This window comes from Impatiens glandulifera, chromosome 6 (assembly GCF_907164915.1).
Source record: "Impatiens glandulifera chromosome 6, dImpGla2.1, whole genome shotgun sequence".
NCBI lineage: Eukaryota > Viridiplantae > Streptophyta > Magnoliopsida > Ericales > Balsaminaceae > Impatiens > Impatiens glandulifera.
Genome location: NC_061867.1, coordinates 7,801,128 through 7,815,496, shown reverse-complemented (window position 1 = coordinate 7,815,496; position 14,369 = coordinate 7,801,128).

Below are 14,369 nucleotides of genomic sequence, written 5' to 3'. Positions count from 1 at the left end.
TGTGAGGTTCGAATGAAGATGTTTTAAATTACAATTGACCACAATAAGGAGCCCTAAATTGCGAAGTACAAAAGAAGAAGTCCCAAATTACAATTGGATCCCAATAAGAAGTCCTAATTTGTTATTTCGGTCATAAGAACTTATTTATAGTCTTATATTTTCTTTAAATAAGGACTTGATGTTAGAATTTTTAATTTAAATCTTTATTCTTAATTCCATAATTTTAATACTGTATGTCAATAAATTGAAATAAAATTTAGTTGCGGAAACATACTTGAATTGGTAATGAGGAATGATACATTAAGTCGTTCTTTGTTGTTTTTCGGATCTTCTCTTGATCTTGGATCTCCCCGTTCATAATTTGAACATGTATTTGAATGTCTAATGTGGGTGAGGTTTAGGTCTTTGAACCCTCGATCGATAACCCTCAAGTGTTTTTTAGAGTGAACAAGTCGTCTACCTTTAGTCCGATGAGAGTAACATAATAGGTAAGCTATCTATATGAGTTGAGAATCTAGCCCTAATATATCCAATTACTATTTGGACAATCAACGAAATAGTAAATATTATTTCTGTTTTGACACAAATATGTCTTTATGTTTATTATATATATCTAATTAAGCACATAATTTATTATAGAAGCTCAAAGTCATTTTTTAAAAACAAAACTTTAAAAGCTCAAAATATTGTTATAATTTCCAAATACATTTAAACCAAACTCGTCCATCAACGTAGAGTTAAAGTGATTTTTGTTATATTAATTCGTAATTAAACTCTCAATAGTCACATATTACAATACAATCAAATGAAAAAGTACAGCACAATTACATATAACTATTTAAAATAAAAATCCTTAAATATAATTTATTCAAATCTTTACCCACATATACCATCATTATTCTACTCATTTAAATTTTTATAATTTTTCAAATAATTAATGTGAACACTTTAAAAATAAAAAACCAAGTGTGTGATTATGGCATTTCATTTATAAATAAATTGTGTATGAATCTATATTTTGAAAGTAATTTTTTAACTATCAGGTTGATCTGTATAATGATCCACGGGTTATTCATAATTATTTACAGTTACATAGGGCCTAATATGCACAATCCGATGACCTTACATTAACTATTACCCATATAACCTGACTTATATTATAAATGTAAACCAAATTTTCTATTTTTACTTTTCAATTTACTATCATATTTATATTAAATAAAATAAGAAGATTTTTGAGAGAAAGTTGATATACTTAATTGTGTCAAATCTATAATATATATATATATATATATATATATATATATATTTAAAAACATGATTTTTCATAAATAACTCCACACAAGCTTATATATTAAACAAGTAGGATATCTAATTTATCTCTCTTATTTAATATTTTTTGTTTCATCGTATATATTATATATCATAAAAATATATATTTCTCTTTTCATATTTATATTAAATAAAATATAAAGATTTTGAAAATAAAATTATACACTTCACAAATAACACTTAACTCAATATGAATATGCTAAAATTCATTTTCATGTATAAAAAAGACAGATTATCTACTATCATATGAAATACATGATATTAATAAAATGATATATAATTATTTGATATAAATATACTCAACTCCAATATCCCTCCATTAATCCCCTATTTATTTATTTATTTTATAATTTCTCAACTAACTAGCTAAATTCAAACCATATTCTTCTTATATATAATTCCAAATTTGTACATGTTAAGATTCAAAACATAGTGTTTAGTGTGGAATGTGAAACTTTTATTATTAGATAACTTACTATTAATAAATTTTATTTATGTTTTTGTGTATTAATATATATAATTTTGTAAAAATCAGAAACATTAAAACTTGGAACATTTGAATTTTTGAAATACACAATATAAGGACTTATGTATCGAGGGTTGGCTCTACCTCTAGTATAAACCTAACAAACACATGGGCTAGGGCAGACTAACCCCTCGTAAAATCCATCAATATACGCATAGGATAAAGTCAACAGATACGTCGATATGTGATATTTATTAAGCGAAAAACAACTTATAGATATGTGATATTTATTAAGTGAAAAACAACTTATAGATATTTGATAATTGTTAAACTAGATAAAAAAAAATATTAATATACGGCAGCTCAATAGTAAAGACCGCCACAGTATGTATTCTTTTTTTTTTTGGAAAACACAGTATGTATTCTTATATTTTCTTAAAATAAAGACTTGAATTGGTTGGTAACTAAGCTCAATATAAACAAAGAAAATAAAATTAAATAACAAAACATACAAATTCCTTTATTTGTTTTCTTCTCTTAATTATTTGAATGACATAAATTTAGAGAAGTCATTCATGGTTACAAGAACTTATTCATGGAGAAATAAATGTAAAGTTTAACAATCTTTGATGCAAAAACATCTGCGTCGGAAACCATGACAATCTCCTCCTGTAAAATGCTCAAGCTCACAAATGGAAGCACAATTGCTATCTCTAAAGCACATTCCTTTAAACAGATGGCTCTTCGATCTACATTCCCTTGCTTCTACCACCATCGTTCGATTCATCTTCTCTATATGAAAACAACCATTAATGACCAATTATAACATTACTAATTTTACTAATAAAATTTAATATTAATCTATAGGTGAAATGAGAAGCATAACACATAACAATACAAATGAGCTTAGACGCAACCCTTGTTCCATTGAAAGTAAAAAGGAGAAGAAGAAAATGCAAGAATTTTCGTCTAGAAATGCAATGAGGTATTCACTATCATATGCTGGTTAAATACATTTTTTTATTTAGAAAAAAATATATAAAAGAATTAATTATGTAAATATTTATAAAATACTTTATGAATAAAATATTTAGATGATAGGTTCTATTTGATCTATGATATGAAATGTGGTATTAAAATTTAAAGTGCAATTACAAATAAAAACTATTAATTTCATAATAAATTAAAATTATGATTAAATAACATAGTACTTCATAAGAATATCCAATTTTTTAAAAACCTTAATTGTTTTCTTTTGTATTTATTAGATTAATTGAAAAATAACATAACTAGCATATGATAAAATTAATATTTAAATATTAAGCATTGAATCTTAACTACTTAATAACTTAAATATTTAAATATAAAAATTGAATTAACAAATAAAATTATCTAAATTTTAAGTACTCAATATTTAAATTGGTTTGATATATAATATTTAAAACTAATATTTTAAGAAGTAAAATTAAGACTATTATACACTTATATATTAATTATATTTGTTACAAAAAAAAACTAAATATATTGAAATATATAATTAAATATATTAAATATTTAATAATAATAAATATTAATTAATATTTGTTAACTTGTAAATAAAATTATTAATTTATAATTTATTAATGTAATATATAATTATATAAGAGAGAATAAAAATTTATATTTTTCATATCTCTCCTCTATCTTTTCTATTTTATAATTAGTTTAGGTATAATTAAAATTTTATTTTCTGTATTATATTTGAAATTAATTTCGTAACATATTACAAATTTGATAAATTATGATCAAACAAAAGAAGAGAAAATTTGTTATACTCATCAGGAGAAAAAATTAATAGCCTAATACAATTTTATTTATAGTATTAATTTTATTAAATCTTGAAAGATTAATAGGTTTTTGTAGTTTTATTTTTAAATTAACATGTTTATCTTTTTTATTATTTTTTAAAATAAACTTGATATTTTAACTTATTATTTTTAATTTATTTTTACTTATATATATATATATATGAATAAATTATAAATATGTATTATCAAATAAAATTATATTAAATAAGTTTTTAATATATTAAATTAAGTGATAAGTTCAATTATTAAGCGCTGCATTATATTTAAAAGAGTGAACAAGAGTGTTACCATAATCAATCTATTGTTAAATAATTTTGTTTTCTTACCCTAAACATTTTTCAAGAATATCGAAGAAAAATTATTTTAAACATTTTTTTTCTTCTTTTAAGAAGTTAGGATTTCTTCAATTCTCCTTTGATTTGTAATGAAGTTTCTAATATAAAAAAAAATGGAGGATGCAGAATGGAAACTAATTAAGCTGAGTTCATTTCATTGAATTTTATGAATTATTTCATGATTTTCAAAGTTATTAGATTTTATTAATCTTTTCTTCAAACAATAACTTGTTTGTTTTAAACTCAAAAACATCATAAAATCAATATTCGTAAGCAAAAAAAAAATTCCCTAATATACACCATAATGATTTATTCCATTTTTCTGTCTTAATGCAAAAAAACAACAACAATAATAATAATGCCTTTCAAAGTTAAAATAGTTATTTGATCTCAAATTACAAATATAATGACTTATTTATAGTCTTATAGTTTCTTCAAATAAGGATTTGATTGATTGGTTTAAACTCAAATACATCATAAAATCAATAATTGGTAAGCTCAATCTAAAGAAAGAAAGAGAAATTAAATAACAAGTTATACAACACTTTATATATTTTATACTATTAATAATTTTCTTGAACTAAATTTAAGTTCAGTACAAACCTATATAATTACAGTACACCTCTTATATAGATTAACTGCATTCAAACATTAATGATCTTTCTTTTTCTCCTCTTTACTTTTAATGGAGTAATATTTGTGTTTGAGCTTATTTGTATGGTTAGTAGTTATATATGGTTCTCAAACGTAAATATTGTTCTATTAAAAATAAAGAGAAGAAAATGAAAATGTAAGAATTGTGGTCTACAAGTGCAATGGCCTTCTCCAATATCTTCAGCTATTTATAATTTTATATAATTTTTTTTGTAGCTAAACATAAAGAAGAATTGACTATGTAAATATTTATAAAATACTTTGGAAATAAAGTATTTAGATGATCTTTATGTTTGATCTATTATATGAAACGAGGAAGATACAATCTTACAAAATAATATTAGTATTATAGTAATTTTTAATATTAAGTGCAACGTTATTGAGTCAACACGTAAAGAATTGTCGAGATGAGATACAAAATAAATTATTTATTACTGCTTAGTGTGATTGAAATGAAAAAATCGTAATTTGAGTGTATTTATGTAAAAATTAAATATAAAATTATAATATATATATATATTACATGGGTATAATACGTCATAAACGATAAAAAATTAACATTATGAAAATTATCGTAATCAGACATGAAATAATTGTTAAAAATCGTTTATATCTTTCAAAATAAAAGATAAAAAACTAGATCTTAAAATCCTAGAAAGAGAGAAAAAAATTCTGGAGATTTTTAAGTAAGTGCGATCGGCACAAGCGACATAGCATGATCGACACGGGCGACACGATAGGCACAAGCGGCACAGCCCGATCTACACGGACGATATGATATTGTCTTGCGCTGTAAGTGAGCCATTATGTTTCGTTAATCTAGGGTTTCTTGTGCATTTGTAAGCACCACTGCAATTTGCTCTCGATTGTTGTTTATCTATGATCATCTCTTTGATTTTATGTAATTACTATGTTCTATTACTTTGTTAATTTTCTGTCATAATGGGGAAGGAAAAAAATAAAATAATAAATCTAAAAAAGTTAAGGAATTTGTGCTGGAATGAATTGATGAAATAACAGTCAAAGAAACTGAAAAAATTTATGAGGAAAGTTAGAAAAAAAAAAACACGACAATAACACAAATAAGCAATCTGCTCCAACTCCAACTACTGTTGGAAAAATTTTTGAAGAAAATAATGTAGTAAAATAGGAGGATAATGAAGGAGTTTGAAAGATACGCTATAATGAAATAGCTAATCTGTTTGGGCTCAAAAAATCAGATTAAAAAGCTCCTTATGCATGCCAAAAGAGAAGAAATTACCATTAAAAAGAAGAAAGTACATCAGATTACAATTCAACTCAACATCCATTATCTTCAAGACTGGAATCTGCAGAAAAAAGAAGAATGTAAAGAAATTGTTCAATGGTCAGTTGCTACAATGAAGGAGCTGAATGCTCCAAAATCTAAGTCATATACTATCAGAAGCAACTCAGCATGGAAAACTAATGAAGTCTGGAAGAGCAACAATGCAAAAAAGACAAAAGATTATGCCTATAAAGGGAAAATCTATTTGGGCAATACATAGAAAAAGTAGAGGTACTAAATTCTCCATTTGAATATAAATTGCCTACTAAAATAGGGGAAATTGTATTATGGACTGGGAAAATGTAGTTGTCTACATATATAAGATCCAACTGTACGAAGTTGGAAAAAAGGTCTGAAGACTTGAACCTATTGAGTAAGCCAAAGGAAACTGCATAAATATTGTTCAAGCTCTGAAATATACCTGCACATATGTATAATTTTGAAGCCCTTAGTCATTTTTGCAGGTTTATTGGGTAGACCATTATACATGAACTCAATTACTGAAGGAGGATAGCACATATCATTTACTAGAATTAGCATTGAGGTGCATCCAAGAAGCACACTGCCGAATAGTATGACATTAGTAGACATAAAAGAAAAACCTACTGTGATGAAAATCACTTATGAGTGGAGGCCATACAGATGCACTTTCTGCAATACATTCCAACAAGCAAGCTCAAATTGTGATTTGTCTAAGAAAGAAGATCAAAAAATTCATAAAGACTAGAAAGTAAAAAGATACAAGAAAATGAAACAGAGGTGCCTATTATCAAATAGCAAAATATGGTTAAAGAACAGGAAACAGAAGATAAAAGAAAATTCTATACAAGAAGGAAATAGTACGAAGAAGGAGGTGAAACCTCAACCTAATTATGTTGAAGAGATAGTTGAGAAATTTCAATCAAATCAAGTGTAAGTGATTGCTGATGAAAACAGAGAGAAATATACTCAGGCTAATCAAGAGGAAAAAGAGAATTTTGAGGTTAATACAGAAGAATCCAATGTTGTTAAGTATTCTAAAGCTAAATAAAATAAAGACAATGATCTAGAAATTCAATTTAAGAACAACAATGTGAAAAGCCCGAAAATATTAAAGAATAATTATTTCTATCAAATCAGAACGGGTTCATATAAAAAAAATAAATCAAAATGAGAATAGACAGTATTCATCAACCTATTCATTTCATCTCCCTTTCATTGCAAGAGGAAGGGAAAGGGGAAGTCAACCTGTTGAAACATTATGTTGGTATAGAAATAAAAATCCTAATTGAGATAATTATGATTTGATACAGTTTGTAATACTTTTTATAATCTTTATTTCTTGTATGTTTGATTGCTACTAATTAGGATTTTTAGGATCATTTGATTGTCATCTTTTAATCATAGTTAGGGTTTATTTAACTTTGATTCTTGACTCTCCCACTTTTGGGATTTTAATGAATTTTTTTTTAACCGTTTTTTCATTAAAAAAAAAGAAAACTAGATCAGATCTCATCCCCTTTTCTTAATAACATCTTTCATAGATGTGAATTTCTAGAAATAATATTCATAAATTTCTTATTTAATGCTTGTGTAACAAACAAAACCCTTATGTCATTTTTTAAAAAAATCTTCTAAACACATAAATGTTTACGTAAAGAAATAGAATATTGATTATTTAACCGTATAACATGACTTATATGTGAATGTCGGCTAATATATGTGTTTAGACTTTTAAATTTAGACTTTAGATATGTCAAATTTATTTGTAAATAAAATGACATAATTTGAAAAGAAAATTTTAAATACTTCTCGAACAATACTCCCCTTTATATAAATATATTGTAACTTTTAAAAGAAAGAACTTGTCAATTATACAGTGTAATGCAAAAAATCGACCAAAAAATCGACCATTCCTTAGAAGGAGCTTTCGTTATTCAATAGTCATGTTCCATAACTCACATTTCTCTCAAGTCTTAAGTGAGACGATAAATTAAAATGTTATGCTTGACTAAATTGCATTAAAAATATCGATTTAGACTAGCTTTAAATGTTTTAGAGTTGCCATCTAATTTATTTCTCGAGAAATTAGGAAAGAAAAATAGTTTGTGTGTTCAAACACATTTTATAGATTTTGTTCTTTGTTCGATGCTTTGTTACTTGTGAGAAGGTCATTGATGATATGTCTCACGTGCCCATCGACTAAGGCGGTAAATGAGTCAAGTTGCTTGTGAGCCGCTTGTCAAAGCTCGACTAAGTTCGAGTCGACTCGTTTAAAATTTAAAACAAATATTTTTTATTCACTCTCTCTTTAAAATCTATATAACACACTCAAATTTTAGATCATATTATTTCTAAAATAAAAACCATAATTTCATAATTCATCATCATTGTTAGAATATATTATTGTTATAAATATAATATATTTTGTAGATATATTCTACAATTATATCTACCCAAGTATATTATATTCTAACAATCATATAATTCATTCCTACTTAATATTCCTTCTTCAACATTTCTCTCAATTATTTACAAATATTCATTCATTTTCACGATTTCTTTCATTTTTTAACAAGCACTCATCCCTCTTCCATTGCTTCATTTTTTTATTTTTTTATTTCGAGAATCAGTAAACTCAAGTTACTCAACCATCTTTTTTGTATCGTATTATTTTTAATATGTATTTTTTTGTAACTATTTTAAGCTTAAACGCTTATTATTATTGAATGCATCTAGTCGTACATGTGTTATGATTAAAGAACATGTGAGTTAAAAAAACAAACCAATTGAATTTTAATTAGTAATATTGGTGCATTGATGTTTTGATTTTTGGACTATAATGTTTTGGAATTTTGAATAGTTAGGTTGGTTTCATATATTTTTTTTTTGAAATATTATGTTTTGAATGTTGAATAGGTATGCAAGTTTGATATTTTTATTTTGAAAATAAATTTTGTTTTGAGTTCGAGCACGAACATGAAAATTTAATTTTAGTTCAAACTTTTCGAGTTAAGCCTAACTTATAGATAAATAGTTGAGTCGAGCTCGAGCTCAAATTTATAAACTTGTTTGAGTCGAGCTAATTAATACTTATAATTGAATCGAGCTCAAGCTGGTTTGAGCTCGACTCGGTTCATTTGTAGCCCTACCATGATTTATGGCCTCTACTTTAAACTTTTGAACATTTAAAAAATATTATTTTATACCTTTTTATTTATCAAATCTTAAGGCATGCATATAAAAGTAAATCATAGCCTAAATATGTGTCTAGTTTCATTCAAATTTTATTGTTCTTTATTTTTATTTTATTATCAAGAAAATTTATTTTTAGAAAATTATGTTTAGAAATTATTTTTAATACAAATAAAGTAAAGGAAATTAAAATAAGGAATGAAACAGGTTTAAACAATATATATACATATTTTATTATATATATATATATATATATATATATATATATATATATATATATATATTTTAAAAACAAAACAAATTAAAACAGTTTATTGTAAAAAAAAAGTTGAATGAAATCAAACAAAATCCATTCATGTCATGAGGACATAGGGAGGGTTTATTAAATATATTATAATTTATATTAATTATTATTTTATTTTATATTTTTTTTTTAAATATTAAATATATTATAATATTTAATAATTTATATTAAATAGTAGAATATGAATAATAGTACTAGAAAAAAAATTAAAATTAAATATGTTAAGTACAAATAAATAATTAATTATTAGTATTAATTATCTATTAAATAAGAACTAGTTGTGTTAAATCATGTGCAGATTAAAGAAAATCGAAAAAAAAAGTTGTTCGGCCTTTTATTAAGTTGGTATTTTATCAAAGTTCGGTTTTACATGAAATCGTCATTATTACAAGATCGAAAATTTGTGGGCGTAACCGGTATTTTGTAAAATCGGCATTCTAAATATTGGTTTTCTATAAAGGCGTAATCGGCATTTTATGAAGATCGGCGTAATCAACATTCTACAAACACGTAGCCATTTTTATATCATTTCGACATTTCACAAAACCATTCGGTAGTATGGAGTTCGGCATTTTATCAAAGTGTATCCAGTTTTATCCAACATCGGTATTTTGCGAAGTCGGTATTTTGTGAAGAGGAATCGGTATTTTGCGAAATCGGTATTCTGTGGAGCGGAATCAGTATTTTGCAAAGTCGATATTATGTGAAGCGTAACCGGTTTTATCCCAAATCGGTATCTTAGCGGAGTTGGCATTTTCTAACATCGGTTTTATATCAAAGCACGCGTCCGGAACTTTACAAATCGGTATTTTGCAAAGCACACGTTCGGTATTTTTGAAAATCGGTATTTTGAAAAGCAAGCATCCTATTTTTATTTTCCGATATTATATAACATCGGTTATATAAGAAGAATTTCCAGTATTTTATTGAAATCGGTTTTTCAATAAAATTGGTATTTACTTAGAAGCGTTTTCGGTACGCTTCTTGCCTCTCACAACCTATCAGCTTCTGTACTATATAAGCACATTTCTGGTAGCTGCAGATATCAGCTTTATATGAATTCAACAGTTTGTTTCTATTTTGCTGCAAGGACTAATGAAGACATTTTTAGTAGCAGCAGAGATATGATAAAAAATCAAAAACAAGTCAAAGCCTCTGAGATTTACGCTCCTCGTAAATCATAATCCAATTAATGACAATTTTGCTTATTATCATCCCAAGTATAGACAAAATCAAAGAATAACTCATTTAAAGTATTATTCTGGACCTCAACCAATCAAGATCAAGACTGATGTCTTATGAAGCAAAATATGTTCGTTGAACAGCAAAAATATATCCGTTGATATTCTGCCTACTTAAGAAGACCGAGGCTAATATGGTTCAGCACCTTATCTTCTTTGAACAACCGGCTTCTGAACAATCCTCTTGCGAACCATTAAGTTATCAACTCTTTCAAGCTCTCAAAAAGTTTCATAAGCCTTCAAGTGTGTTAGAAATCTAAAAATTATTACAATCCTACTTATTATGTGTGAATTTGTTAGCATTGTAAGTTGACAGAATCTATTTCTGTTCAATGGAGTGTGTGTGCTAGGAGTTTGAAAACAGTCATTAATTAAGTCGTGGTTTTTCGACTGGGTTGTGTACAAGTGTTGTACTCAATCAAATTTTCTAGTGAATATTCTTCTCAAGGTTTAGAAGAAGGGTGACGTAGGAGCTTCATCTCCGAACATCCATAAACATCATGTGTGTCGTGTGTTCTTTTCTATTACATTACTCTAATCTCGTTGTGTTACTTCAAGTCGAAACAAACATTTCCACACTTGAACTTGGTTCAAGAGTTTGTGACTACCTGTGAAGATTAGAAACCATATATTAACTTCTAACATAGTTAATATCGAACAAAGTGTGTGTAAACATTCAACTTTGTGAGAACCTCATCTTTATCATCGATCCCGATCCTAACAAGTGGTATCAGAAAAACTTGTTTCTATTCTCAAGCACTCGAATATCATCATGAATTCCTTCACCAAGCCTCCTATATTTAAAAGTGAAGATTTCATTGACTGGAAGCTACGTATGAACGTGTATCTGGCTTCGCTATATTATGACATGTGGTATGTTGTTACTAACGGCCCGATCGAGATTAAGAAGGAAAGATGCGACTAGAAAAATGATGATAGAAGGAAGAACAACCTTGATAACTTGCCCATAAATGCTATATACGGCACTCTAGATAAGAAAACCTTTGTAAAAATCCGAACATGTACCACTACCAAAGAAGTATGAGAGATGATCATTCAACTAAATGAAGGCAATGAACAAACCAAAGAGAACAAAATCATGATGGCCACTCAAAAGTTCAATAACATCAAGATGCGTCCTGGAGAAACGATGAACGAATTTGACGAACGTTTCACCAGCATTGTAAATTAGCTTGCCATATTGGGAAAGGACTATGGGAAAATGAGATCATAGTCAAAGCATTGAGAGAACTTCCAACTGATTGGAAGGTCAAGACAACCCCGATGAAGGAGTACAAAAATCTCAACAAGATGTCGCTTCATGATCTGTTCAACGACTTGAAAGCCTATGAGTTTGAGATGAATACAAGAAATGAAGATGAACTATCTTCCTCGAACGTAACCAGGGCATTAATACATAATAAATTTATCATGTATGAGTCAAACTGTTAGTACCACTGTCTTGGAGACTGTTTTAACTTGTGAACCCTTTTAGTTGTTTTATGTAAATTTGCTCCTCCAAATCACCATACAACAAATCAGTTTTAACATTCATTTGCTCTAAATGCAAATTACAACTGGATACTAACACAAGCACTACCCTGATTGAAATATGTCTAACCACCGGAAAAAAGATTTCATCATAATTTATCCCATTCTACTGTGAAAATCCTTTTGCAACAAGTCGAGTCTTAAACTTTTCCTCTTCTTTTTCTAATACTATTAGTTTCTTTTTATAGACTCATTTGTACCAAATCGTCTTTTTACCCTCAGGAAGCTCAACTAGCTCCCATGTTTGGTTCTTATGAAATGACTCCATCTTCTCAACCATCACACCCAATCATTTATCTTTCACCTGACTCGTAATAGCTCCTAAAAACTTACTTGATCATCAACAATGATAAATAGTACGAATGAGCCCTTGTCTTCATAACCAAATCTATTAGGAGGCTTCACAGTAGTGGGTCTTTGTCTATCTCTAACTAGACTGTAGTCTTGTAAACCATTTGTATCACGACATTCAAAAGCTTAATTTGAATTTTCACCCTTATCAAATATTACTGAAGTTTGTTCTAAATCCATCTCAATCCTATCATATGCGACCAAGGGTTCTTCAGAATCCATCTGTAATGTATCTCTGACTAGACTGTACTCTTGTAAACTATTTGTATCACGACATTCAGAAGCTTAATTCGAACTTTACCCCTATCAGATATCACTGAAGGTTGTTCTAAATCCATCTCAACCCTATCAGATGCGACCAAAGGTTCTTCTAAATCCATCTATAATGTATATGAAATAGTGCAATTTTTTACAATGTTGTCTTAATTTGTTGCAACATAGATTGCTCATTAAATATTACATCTAAGTTGATCATAGTTTTCTCTGTAATTGGATCCCAAAACTTATATCCCTTAACACCTTTGTGTAACCTAGAAAGATGCATTGCTTGGAATTTGGATCAAGTATTGATCTTTCATCACCCGATACAAGCACATAAGCTGGACAACCAAGAATATTTAAATTATTAAAGTCAATTGCATTACATGTTCACACTTCTTCAACAAATTTACATCATAAAGATGTTCGTGGTGATCTATTGATAAGATAACCGCCATATTCATAGCTTCTTCCCAGAAACCTTTAGTAAGTCTCGCATTCAATATCATGCACATTGCCTTCTCATCAATGAATTTGGTCATTCTTTCCACCACATCATTTTGTTTTGGTGGAATTTGGTCATTCTTTCCACCACATCATTTTGTTTTAGTGTGTTATGTAGTGTAAAATGAATTTGAATACCATGCTCCTCACATTTCTTGAACTGCGTATTTATGTACTATATATATTATCAGACCTTAGATATTTGTTTTTTTATGTTTGTTTAGTTCTCTACCTCCGTTTTCTATAACTTAAATTTGGAAAACACTTCGGATCTCTATTTCAATAAATAAATCCATACATTTCTAAAATAATCATCAATAAAGATCACGTAGTACAAAGCTCCATCCAATGACGATTCTCTTGTAGAACTCCATACGTCGGAATACATATAATCAAAAAATCCTTATGTATTGTGCTTACCAGTTGCAAAGCTAAGTTTAGTCTGTTTTCCAATAATATAGAATTTGTACAACTCTAACTTACAGGTTTTAACACATTTCAACAAATCTTTTTTATGTAGTTAAATCATTCCACGCTCGCTCATATTCCCAAGACGCATATGTCATAATTTTTTGCTATCATTATTTGACTCAACATAATGAACACCACCTACAATTATACTCCCAACAATGTGTAGATATTCTCTTTGGTTCTCTTTCCTTTTATAACAATCAATGCACCTTTACGAATCCTAATGGTTTCTCGATCCTCATCTGTTTTATAAGAATACACATTTTTATGTAAAGTACCTAACGAGATCAGATTATTCTTCACTTCAGGTATATTCCTAACATTACAATGAGTTCTAACAGTACCTTCATACATCTTAATTTTGACATCACTCATGCCAATAATACTACAATATCTATTGTCACCAGAGTGAACACACCCAAAATTATCTGACTTGTATGAACTGAACCACTCTTTATTAGGCGTTATGTGATGAGAATATCATAAATCAAGGATTCATGCATTCTTGAATTGACTGTTTGTAATTGAAAGTACATCACCAACATTCTCTCTAAGTCAACTTTCTGAACAACATC